The following is a 12488-nucleotide window of genomic DNA, read 5'->3' as shown; positions in this document are numbered from 1 at the left end:
GCCTATGTTATTTCATTTGATCATCACAACCACCCAAAGAGCCAGATGCTATTATTAATCCCATTTTACAGATGAGGACAATGAGGCTGGCAGAGATTAAGTGACTTGCCCAGGGTGACATTATAGACATCATCACAAAAGAAACAGTAAGATCCTAATTCTAAACTTTGTAATAATGAGATTTCATCTATTCCTCAAACCACAGAAAAATTGCTTACTCTTTCTGCCATGTTCTTTATAATTCAGCCACAAGGTGGCTCCACAACAAACATTAAACTCCACTTTAAGGACTGGGGAGGGTAGAGGCAAGCTCAGAGTTGGTAGCACTTTCTCTGCATCTGAAAACACCTGGATTCCCTGCCTTCCATCAAGACTGACCTAAAGTGCAGCCTTCTACAAGAAGCCTTTCCTAGTTTTCTTTAATCTTATTGCCTTCCTACAGAGATTATCCCCAATTTATTCTGTTTATAACTTATCTGTACATAGGAGTTTGCATGTTGTCTCCTCCATTAGACTACGAATGCTTGAGAGCAGATTGCTTTTCCAGAGTTTCTTTGTACCCCTAGTGTTTATTAGCATAGTGCCTGGTACACAGGAAGTATTTAAGCTTGTTCACTGATATCATTAACATGGGTCACTATTCAATGAGGAAGCCTGCAACTCATCCATACCTTCTCATCCTGTGCAATTCTTGTCTATGTCCTCCCAGGAATCTGTCATGGGGGGGACCCCAAACATGCACCTTCTCTTAGATCTCAGGACACTGTGTGAACACCAAGGCTGTCCATAACTTATCCTGTTATTACATAACCAACTCATGGGTTTCTCTGATGATATACTTTCCACCAGTGGTGTCAAACTCAAATAGAAAAAGATCCCTGCAGCCTGCACAGTAACTTAGAAAAGCACAAATTAACATTATCTATGTCATGTAATCTATTTTGTTCAAGTTTCCCAATTACATTCTAGTGCACAGCTGTGGATTTTTAGGCCTTTCACCACTTCAACCTAATTCCTTCTTTGTAATATGCTGCAACCTGGTCGGGTACCTCTCCTCTGCTCTTTCAGGGATATTCAACTTCAATATGGAGCACAGCCATAAATCACTAGAAGACTATTGTATTAAAAATAGCGTTCTTTGTTTCAGAGAAAGCCTGGAGTCACTAAAAGAACTTGGTGACTTCCTAAAGGCAGTGCAACCCAGCTTCCTCTTCCTGTTTAATGCTGGGCTGGCCCCAATACTGTCTATTGTTAGTGCTTGTTCAGGATACCCACACTGGGATTCTGCTGACCATCCATCCAACTGCACAGGATCCTCTAGACAATATGTTCCCTTCATCCATTTGGAATTTCTTTTGTGGATAATAGTTATACTGAATTTTTCTGAATTATCATGAATTTCTTAATTATTATGATTTTTATATAACCTAAAATGACAATAAAATCTAATAAGCCTGAAAGGAAAGTATACTTCTCACAATGACTGGATCCTCTGCACAACCCTAAGAACTAACTGCCTATCCTTTTTTATCTAAGAAAAATCAATAGTGAGCTACTATCATACACTGTCATAGGGGAACCCCCAAACAGGCTGGGGAGCTTTCTCTTAGACATCAGGACATTGTGTCAACATCACTATTTCAACTATTTCAAGCTTATCTTTCCCAATGTCACAACCTCCCCCTGGGGCAAAGTTTTATAAAAAGAGAAATCTGGTTTTGGTCCATGAAAGAAAAGTTCTGGGCCTTATCCAAGGGAAAAAAAACACACCAAGGTACCAAATGAAACGTCCTTGAATGTAAATAGACAAGTATCAAGGCAGTGTATTTCTTTAGGGTCCATCATCTATTAGACTGCAAGTTTTAGGGGAACAAACTCAATCTCCTCTCAGGGCCTTGCCATCAAAGTGTTCAACACACAAGGGCTTGAAGCTTGTTGATGGATTTAAAAGACCATCTTATATTTCTAACACAGAGAATTATAAAAGTCAATATTAAAAGTTAATGCCTGATTTTTAATTGAAAACAAAATTAAAATTTTTGTTGATTAGAAATCATAATGGTCTGACTAAACTTAAAGAATACCTCAAGCTGTCGGACTCAAATCAACAAAAACACTAATTTCTATAGCTATCAATTTAATGATACACAACCAAGTCTGTTTGTGTATTTAACAGATTAACTGAAGAACAAAAACAGGAGGAAAAGTACACAGTATGGTTGGTTTGGGGGGGGGGGGAAGCAATCAACTTGGAGTTAACCCTAGGATTCGATAGGGAAAGAAAGAAACTGGAAGGACCATCTAGTTTAAACCCCTCAATTTATGGATGAGGAGCTGAGTCCCAGAGAGGAAAAGGGACTTGCTCAGGGTCACAGAGAACTGGGATTCGAACCAATATCCTTTGATTCCAAGCACTGGGCTCTCTCCTGTGAAGCATGAAGTAGGATAAAGTGGTGCTAAGAGAAATAAATAGCTAAATGGAGAGTGGAGCGCCAAGATCCTAATGCCAATCTTCTCATCCAAAGCCTGGGGTTCTTTCCACAGTATCAAGGTAGGTTCTTGTCCTGGTTCTGTCAATAACTAGCCAAAGCTGTGACTGAGCAAAGGAACAACCATCATCTGAAAATAGGACCGATAATGTAGCCAGTTAGAGGCAATGTGAAAAAAGACCTTGGAATAAACACCTGGGGTTCAAGACCACCCTCTGACACATACTCTTTGTGCAACCCTGAGTCAGTCACACAAATTCTCAGAACCCCAAGCTATTCTCTAAGCTTATAACTTGTTGTACAACTGCATATTTGCACTGAAGGAAGACTTTCTGGAGGGAGGCAGAGAGAAGCAAAACAACTTTAAAATTACTATGCTGAATACATTATATGGCTGGTTTTTGTTGCTATTGTTGTTTAAAGCAAGTTGTTTGTAATAACAGATTTAGTTTCATAAGAAATCCTTTTCTTGTTCTTATTTGCATAAATATGTTCATGTAAATTGGTGTTTGTCAATTAAAGAATAATGAAAATAAAATTATGTAAGGAAAAAATATTTTCTGAGGGAAAGTGAGTTTCCCTCTGACCCTCTAACCATCAGGGCTCACTAACAGACTGAAGGCCTGAGAGTGGTTCTGTTATGTATTGATGATCTTAAACAAAGAATAAAGAGGAAGAGAATAGGGTGGGGAGGAGCAAGATTGGGAAATGATTTCACATAACCTGGTTTAGGATTAGTATAAGTCTCTACAAACAAGAAGGGGGGAAGCAGCTGCCACCTGAACTTCACTCTCATTTAAAATGGTCAAAATGAGTCAAATAAGTATTTATTAAATGCCCATTACATGCCAAGCACTGTGCTAAGCCCTAGGATACATAGAAAGGCAAAAGACAGTTCCTGCCTTCAAGAAACTCACGATTTAGCAGTAGAGACAGCAAGCAAGCAAACAACTATATGCAAACCAAGCTACACACAGGATAAATAGGAAACAATTTACAAAGAGAAGGAACCAGGATTAAGAGGTGTTGGGAAAGGATTCTAGTGAAAGGTGAGATGTTATCTGGGACTTTAAGGAAGCCAGGGAAGCCTGGAGGGAGAAAGGAGATTCTGGCAAGAGGAACAACTAGAGACAATGCTCAAAGCCCAGAGATGGAATGTCTTGTTTGAGGAACAAGGAGACCAGAATCACTATCCTGAAGAGTACCAACGTTGATGGGTTTGGGGAGGGCGAGGGGTGGTAAAAGGTAAGAAGGCTGAAAACATAGGTGTGGGCTAGGCTATGAAGGGCTTTGAATGCCAAACAGAGGATTCTGTATTTGGATCCTAAAGGAAGGAGGGAAGAATAAACACACAGTTGGATATAAAGCTACATTCACTCAATAGAGTAATAGGAGGACAAGGGAAGGAGGGGGAAATAGAGGGAGGGATGAATCCTAAGCAAAACAAACTCTAAGGATGTACAGAAATATTTCTAGCTCTTTTCTGAGGTGCCAAAGAATGGGAATTTGATGGGGAACCTACCAACTGGACAATGGTTGAAAAATTTATGGTATATAAATGTGATAGAATATTATCACTCTATAAGAAATGATCAAGAGAATGGTTTCAGAGAAACCTAGGAGGACCCGTGTGAATTGATCCCAAGTGAACAATTTATATAATGAAACAACATTGGAAAAGAAAACTCTGAAAGACATAGGAATTCTGATTAGCACAATGACCAACCAAAATTCCAGAGAACTACCTATGAAATATGCTGCCTACCTCCTGACAGAGGTCAAAGACTTAAATGCACAAAGAGACAAGAAGTACGTATGATAAATGTTATTTGTTGTTGTACAGTTGTTCACTTATGACTCTTCATGACCCCACTTGAAGTTTTTCTGGAAAGATACTAGAACAGTTTACCACTTCCTTCTCCAGCTCATTTAACAGATGAGGAAAATGAGGTAAACAGAATGAAGTGATTTGCCCAGAGTCACACAATTCGTAAGTATCTGAGGCTGCATTTGAACTCAGGTCTTCCTGATTTCAGACCTAGCACTCTTATCCACTGCGCCACCCAGCTACTCCATATATGTCACACACATACACATACATACACACACATATGTATATTTATATATAATATGACACATTTTGGATGTGGAAAATGCAAAAAATTTGTTCCACTTGACTACACATTTATAACAAGAGTTTTGTTTTTCTCTTGTTCCAAACTGTCAGTAAGGGGAGGGAAAGAAGGGAGATTTTTAATTAATTAGAAAAAGAATTTTCTCACTACTACTCATATAGTAGTTTCCTATACAGATGAAATTACACGAGTCAAAAAAAAACAACCCATAAAGACAGTGGATTAGGGGTCTATAGACTTCATTAATGTACACATGAAGAATCTGAGGCCATGTGAGCAAAAGAAATTAATAATAATCCATTTTATGTTCATTAAGAATAAATCATCATCTACAGACCCTAAACAAAGAGATAATTTTTATATTGTTACTTAATAAGACAATGAGCAAAAGATAGTTCCAAAAACACAAATTTAAAATTGCTACAGAGAACATCTTAACAATCAGAACTCTCCAAAAGTGAAATAGGCTTCCTCTTAGAGGGCAGTGAGTTATCCAGTGACCACTTAGTGAGTAAGGTTAAGAGTGATGTTTCGGGGGGGCAGAGCCAAGATGGCCGTGTAGAAGCAGGGAAACTCTGTGAACTCCTCCCAATAACCACCTCAAATACCTATAAAATATGACTCTAAATAAATTTTAGAGCTATAGAACCCACAAAGTGACAGAGAGAAACAAATCTCCCACTGAAGGCAGCCTGGCAGGCAGACAGGAAGGGTCCATTGTAGTGCACTGGGAACTGAGCCCAGTCCCATGTGAGCCCATGGTTTTAGCCCCAGGGTGGCCCTGACCAGCAGCTGCAACAGACTGCGGGAGAGTGGATCACTAGCAGCAGTGGCAATTTCCAGAATTATCAACTCACAAATGCCAAAGAAAAAGTGAGGGGTCATTGTAGAACTCTGTTGGAACTGGGCGGATGGAGGAATGGGTCTGGCCCCTGCCCCCGGAGCTAGAAATGGAGGAGGTGTGATGGCCGTGCAGCTGCCCCATGACTACTTCAGAGCTCCTGGCCTGCAGGTAATTGCTCTTGCTTTAACCTGCTTCGATCTGGTTTGTGGTCTTGGGTAGTGGTCCTGAGATGTGTGACCAGTGAGAAAGAGTTGTGAGGCTGCACAGACAGCACCCTCCCAATAGCTCCAGCAGCTGCAAAAACCCCAGTGATTTGGGACAAAGCTCTCCCCTCTGGAAGCAGAGTTCTACTGTGGCAAACAGCTCAAAAGTCAAGTAATTGAGTGGCTACATGAGCAAACAAAGGAAACAAAGCAAGCACAGCAATCCAACTTTAGATTCCTTTCTTGGGGGACAAAAAGGATCAAAACATGAAACAGGAGGAAGACAACAAAGTCAGAACTTCTGTACGAAAAGCTTCCAAGAAAAATACGAACTGATTACAGGCCATAGAGGAGCTCAAGAAGGATTTTGAAAATCAAGTAAGAGAAGTAGAGGAAAAACTGGGAAGAGAAGTAAGAATGATGCAAGAAAATTATGAAAAGAGAGTCAACAACCTGACTGACAAAAATAACACCTTAAAAAATCGATTAGCTCAAATGGCAAAAAAGGCCCAAAAAGCCAATGAGGAGAAGAATGCCTTAAAAAGCCGAATTTGCCAGATGGAAAAATAATCTCAAAAGCTCACTGAAGAGAATCATTCCTTCAGAATTAGACTGGAGCAAATGGAAGCTAATGACTTTATGAGAAATCAAGACACTATTAAACAGATCCAAACAAATGATAAAATAGAAGGCAATGTGAAATATCTCATTGGAAAAACCACTGAACTGGAAAATAGATCCAGGAGAGATAATTTAAAAATTACTGGGCTACCTGAAAGCCATGATAAAAAAAAGAACCTAGAAATCATCCTTCAAGAAATTCTCAAGGAAAATTGTCCTGATGTTTTAGAACCAGAAAGCAAAATAGAGCTCGAAAGAATTCACCAATCACCTCTTGAAAGATACCAAAAAGAAAACTCCTAGGATTATTATACCCAGGTTCCAGAGTTCCTAGATCAAGGAGAAAATATTACAAACTGTCAGAAAGAAACAATTTTAATATTGTGGAAACACAATCAGGATAACACAGGATCTGGCAACTTTTACACTGAGGGATCAAAGGGCTTGGAATATGATATTCTGGAGGTCAAAGAAGATGGGATTAAAACCAAGAATCACCTACCCAGCAAAGATGAGTATCATGTTTCAGGGGAAAATATGGTAATTCAATGGAATAGAGGACTTTCAAGCATTCTTGATGAAAAAAACCAGAGTTGAATAGAAAATGTGACATACAGATACAAGAAGCAAGAGAAGCATGAGAAGGTAAACAGGGAAAAGAAATCATAAGGAACTTACCAAAACTGAACTATTTACATGCCTACATGGAAAAACAATTATTGTAACTCATGAAACTTTTCTCAGTATGAAAACAGTTGAAGGGAATATAAATGTGTATATATAGATATATGTAAATGTATATATACATATATATGTATACATACATATATATCTATATAGGAGAGTACATGGGCATATGAATACATATGTGAGTGTGTATATATGTATACAGGTATACATAGACAGAGGGCAAAGGACAAACTGAACAGGAAGGGATGACAATTAAAAGGTGAAACTAAGAAGTGAGAGACGAATATAATGAGAAGAGATGGGGACAGACAGAATGGGGCAAATTATCTCATATAGAAGAGGCAAGGGAAAACTGTTACAATGGAAGGGAAGAACAGGAAGGCAAAAGGGAATGGGTCAACCTTACTCTCATGAATTTGGCCTAAGGAGGGAATGACATACACACTAAATAGGGTATCTTACCCTACAGGAGAGTAAGGGGGAGGGGGATGAGAGGGGGGATGATGGAGGGGAGAGCACGTTGTGGGGGAGGGAAGTTGGAAGCACACACTTTTGAAAAGGGACAGGGTCAAAGTAGAGAATAGAACAAGTGAGGCGGGAGGTGGAGGAATAGGATGGAAGGAAATAGTCTTTCACAATATATCCACTATGGAAATGTTTTGCATAGTGTTTTTGCATACATGTACAACCTATATTGAATTGCTTATCTTCCCAGTAAGGGTGGGTGACGAGGGAGGAAGGGAAAGAATCTGGAATTCAAAGTTTTAAAATCAAATATTAAAAAAATATATATCTAGATATAGATATATAATTTTTTTTACCTGCAACTGGGAAATAAGATACACAGGCACTGGGGCATAGAGATCCGTCTTGCCCTACTGGAAAGTTGGAGGGGGGATGGGGGAGGATCTAGGAGAGAGCAGATTGGGGGAGGGGATATACATTAGAATAGCTGTTTTGGGGTGGTGGGTGGGGGAGAGAGGGGCAGAAAATTTGTAACTCAAAATCTCATGGAAATGAATGATGTAAACTAAAAATAAACAAAATTTAATTTAAAAAATAAGTGCTAAAAAGTTGTAAAATCAAATGTTTAAAAAATATATTTATTATTATTTTTTTAAAAGGGGGGGTGTTGATGTTTCATTCAATTCTGGATAGAACTAGAGGCCACTGAGGTTCCTTTGGTTTCTAAAATTCTGATTCTGTAAGACCAGGAGGTTTCCCAAAAGAGAGAAAATATAAGTAATAAGGAAGGATCTAATTAATTGTAATAAGTTATAGGAGTAAAAAGTTCTGTAATAAAAACTGAGCCAAGGAGTAAGAATGTCACTGTTCCTCTAGTGTAGATCAATGAAGAAAACTAATTGGTGGGTATCAGTCTCCTGAGAGGCAGTGCAGGGGAAAGTGAATGGACCTGGTGCCAAAAGACCTGGATTTGAATCCAGCTTGCCACTATGTGATCTTGGGCAAGTATTTCTCTTTGGGTCTCAGTTTCCTATCTGTAAGAGGGGATGGAGGGATAGAGTTTGGATTAGATACCTTCTAAAGTGTCTCTGAGCTCTAACAGCAACTAATCTGCTCTGTGAAAAGTTGTATTAGCTATTACTCTGCAACACCCCCCCCCCAATTTGTGCTCTGGAGGAAAAACAATGACAATCCCCAAGGCTGTATCAGAGCCTTTACATTCTACAAGTATTTATTAAGCACCTACAATAGCCTGACAGTGCCAAATGATGAAGATAAAAATCCTCATTCTACAACCCACTTGTCCATAACAAGTCCACGCATACCAAACAATTTCCTATTTAGCTTGAATAGGCCTTCCATAATGAACACTAGTATTCCCATCACTGGAAAGCTCCAATAGCATTCCCTATGTGTAACCAAATCCACTAGAGACTTAAGGACTTTGCTTATCTAAAAATAAATATCTATAGGACATGAACAGAATTTTCTGGCATTTAAAATATATATAATTACAAAAAATCATATTAAAAGGTCTCTCTCACTGCTCCTGTTTTTCCATAGATACTGTTACTATCCTTACTTCAGAGTTTTCCAATTCATCCCAGACTCCCCAGTCCAGCCTCTCCAATTTAGCCCAATGTCTCCTCAGAAGCGGGGCAGAAGAGATGAGGCAAACAGAAAAATGATGAGAAAGAAAAGCTCTGGGGGCCAACCTCATCTCATTTTATTATTTTAGTAGTATTTGAACAACTTGGCTTTTACCACTGACTGAATCCTCTAATAATCTCTCAAAATTTGAGGTGCTGAGTTCAGAACTATGCCCAAAGGGCTATAAAATTGTGCATATCCTTGGACTTAGGAACACCACTACTAAGTCTGTATCCCAAAGAGAAAATGACCAACATGTACAAAAATATTTATAGCAGCATTTTTTGTGATAGCAAAGAATTGGAAATTGAGAGAATGCCAATCAATTGGGAAATGGATGAACTGTGGTATATGACTGTGATGAAATACTACTGTGCTATAAGAAATTATGAGGGGGATGCTTTCAGAAAAACCTGGGAAGACTTATATAAACTGATGAAAAGTGAAGTGACTAGAACCAGAACCATGTACACAGGAACAGCAATACTGCAACAACACACAACTGTGAAAGACTTAGTTATAGTACTCTAATTAATACAATGATCCAAGACAATTCCAAAGAACTCAATAAGAAAAATGCTATTTATATCCAGAGAGAGAACTGATTAACTCAGAGTACAGACTGAAGCATACTTTTTTCACTTATTTTTCTTGCCTTTTTCTCCTACAACATGTCTAATATGGAAATATGTTTTATATGACTTCACATATATAATTTATATCATATTCCTTGCCTTCTCAGTGGGCAGAGGAGCAGAAGGAGAAAGAGAATTGGGAACTCAAAAAATTTAAAAATGAATGTTAAAGCGGAGGCTAGGTGGTGCAGTGAGTAAAGCACAGGCCCTGGGAGTCAGGAGGACCAGCCTCAGATACTTAACACCCACACAAAAAAAACTAGCCCTGTAACCTTGGGCAAGTTACTTAACCCCAACTGCCCTCCAAAAGGAAAAAAAAAGAATGTTAAAATAAATATAATTTTTTAAAAAGAGTTGAGGTTCTGTTGTGCTGTACAAATTAGAGTCTTCTATCAAATGGTAAAAATATTCATTATTTAGCCCCACTACCTCTACTCTCATGTTTATAGTGGAAAGTACCCTGACTTTTGATATTCCATCTTGATTTAAATCCTGGCTCTGAAATTTAACTCTCTGTCTGACTCTGGTCAAGTCACTTTACCTCTGTTGGTCAGTTTCCTCCTATGTAGAGGAAGGGGTTGAACTATGTGATCTTCCACTCAAAATGCTCAGCATCTTATTCTCACTGCAGCCTAACACAAAAACTCTGCCCTCATCTGGGGCTGACCTCCTCAATGACCCTAGCCTACACACACCACACACAGCTCCTCCCACCATGCCTTTGTTTGTGATGCTCTTCCAGCCAGAAATACCCAACTTGGGGCAATGTGGAGCAGTCGATAAAGCCCCAGACCTGAATGTGGCTCTGCTACTCCTCTCAACATATGCCTGACACAGAGTAGACCACTGTGAGGTCTTGTGTGGACCTCAGTCTTCTCATCTGTAAAATTAGTTGTAACAATATTTTTAGTACCAATTCACAGAGTAGGCGTGATGATCAAAGGAGAAAGTGCGTAAAACGTTCAGCAACTGTGACCCATTATTCTTCTTTCCACTATACAAGGATCATCAGGTTTTTCTTTGAAATGCCTCTTAAATTCATCCTTTTAATTTCATTTTTATTCCTAAATACCTTAATTCAAGCCACTAACAACACTACCAGATGCTTCTGATGTCATTTCCTTGCTCAAGAATTTACAATTCTTTAATATTCACTTACTCAATAAATTTCAAATTCCAAGGCCTTTCAAGGTTCTCCTATAACCTGAACCCACCCTACCTAACCAACTACTCAACTTTATTTACCACTATTTGTTAAAATCCACTCACTGTCCAATAATACCCGACCATTCTTATTCTTTGACACTTGGAATATGTTCTTTTGATGGGGTGCTTGGGGTGTCTATGTTTGTAACATCAGTCTGTAAAATCAATTTGTAAAACCAGTTTGTAAAATCACATCCCCCTCCCAGCCTCAGAGCATTAACTCTGCCCCTTCTCCCTGCCAGCACTCTGCCTAGCAACAATTCATGAACTGTTTATCTCCCCTTAGCATAATGGCCAGCTGCACCTATGAATCCTTTAATGCACTATCTGTAAGTTAACTCCTCAGCCAATTATACACATACTGAATCCCCGTTAGCCTTGGTTCCCAACATCCATCTTGTCAAACATGACACTAATGGGTGGCAGACTAGGCACTTCTCAGTCAGCCCTGACCGCTAGCTGACTTAGTGATGTTTCAAGCCTAAAACCACACCTCCAGGTAGCCCCGCCCCTTGGGCTATTTCCCAGTGAATTATGGGCAATACGCCTTCACAGTAGATATTGAAAGTGTATGTTCCTTTAAGCACTGACCACTCCTTAACTCCTCCCTGATCCCACCCTTACTCACCCAGTTAGCATAATTGGCATCTGATTTACTACTGTAATTCTTTATAAACTATAGCTATGACTTTTTTAAGGTTTCAGGTTCCCTAAGACCTCCTGCCCACTGTATAGCATAACAATAAACTTTTACAATCCTGACTTAAAAGATTACTTGGGTCCTATGAATTCATTCCAGACTGCCCACTCAGGAACTCTGGTCATTGGAGCCCTGGTAACACCTATCACCCCCTCCTCACTTTTATTTCCTCTGTTTGTTCAAGTCTAATCCATAATCTCTCTCTTTCAAAGTATAGTCATACAAACAAGCAAACATTTATTACATCCTTCTGTAATAATAATTTTTTTAACGTTACCATTATGTAGCACTTATTACGTGTCAGACACATAAAATCATTTGATTCTCACATCAACCCTGGGAGATAGATGCTATTATTATCCCCATTTTAAAGATGAGGAAACTGAAACAGACCAAGGTGAAGTGACTTGCCCAGGGTCACATAACTAGTAAATGTCTGATAGGGATTTGAACTCAAACTTTCTTGACTCCAGGTCTAGGCTCTATCCTCTGTACCACTTAGCTGAACTTACTATATGATAAATGCTAGAGATACATAGAAAGGCCAAAAAAAAAAAACACTTAAATCCCAACCTCCTCTATTGAAGCCTTTGGAACTATATCAATTCATACTGATTGCTCTCTCCTCTGAACTTATATAGCACTTGTCTTCACCACATAATTTCGTTGTTACTTATCCTATCTTATTTCCCCCTCTAATTCATGTGTACTAATCATTTTTCCTCATCAAGATTATAAACTCTTAAGGGCAGTCAATAAGCATTTATTAAGTACCTGACCATATGCCAAGCACTGTCTATACTATGAATTGGTGATACAAAAAGGAGTCAGACAGTCCTTGACCTGCAGG

The 12488-nt window shown here is 39.0% G+C and overlaps 1 protein-coding gene across 4 annotated transcripts in view; it reads right to left on the bottom strand.

The window, feature by feature from the left end:
* The window catches only part of EPS15L1 (epidermal growth factor receptor pathway substrate 15 like 1), a 130408-nt gene that overhangs the window by 107504 nt on the left and 10416 nt on the right, over nucleotides 1-12488 (bottom strand). The window lies entirely within an intron of this gene.

The sequence above is a fragment of the Petaurus breviceps genome, unplaced genomic scaffold (genome assembly GCF_028583685.1).
Source record: "Petaurus breviceps papuanus isolate PSGF00001 unplaced genomic scaffold, PetGlider_PUasm1.0 523, whole genome shotgun sequence".
Taxonomy (NCBI): domain Eukaryota; kingdom Metazoa; phylum Chordata; class Mammalia; order Diprotodontia; family Petauridae; genus Petaurus; species Petaurus breviceps.
This window is presented reverse-complemented; position numbering and strand designations above follow the sequence as displayed.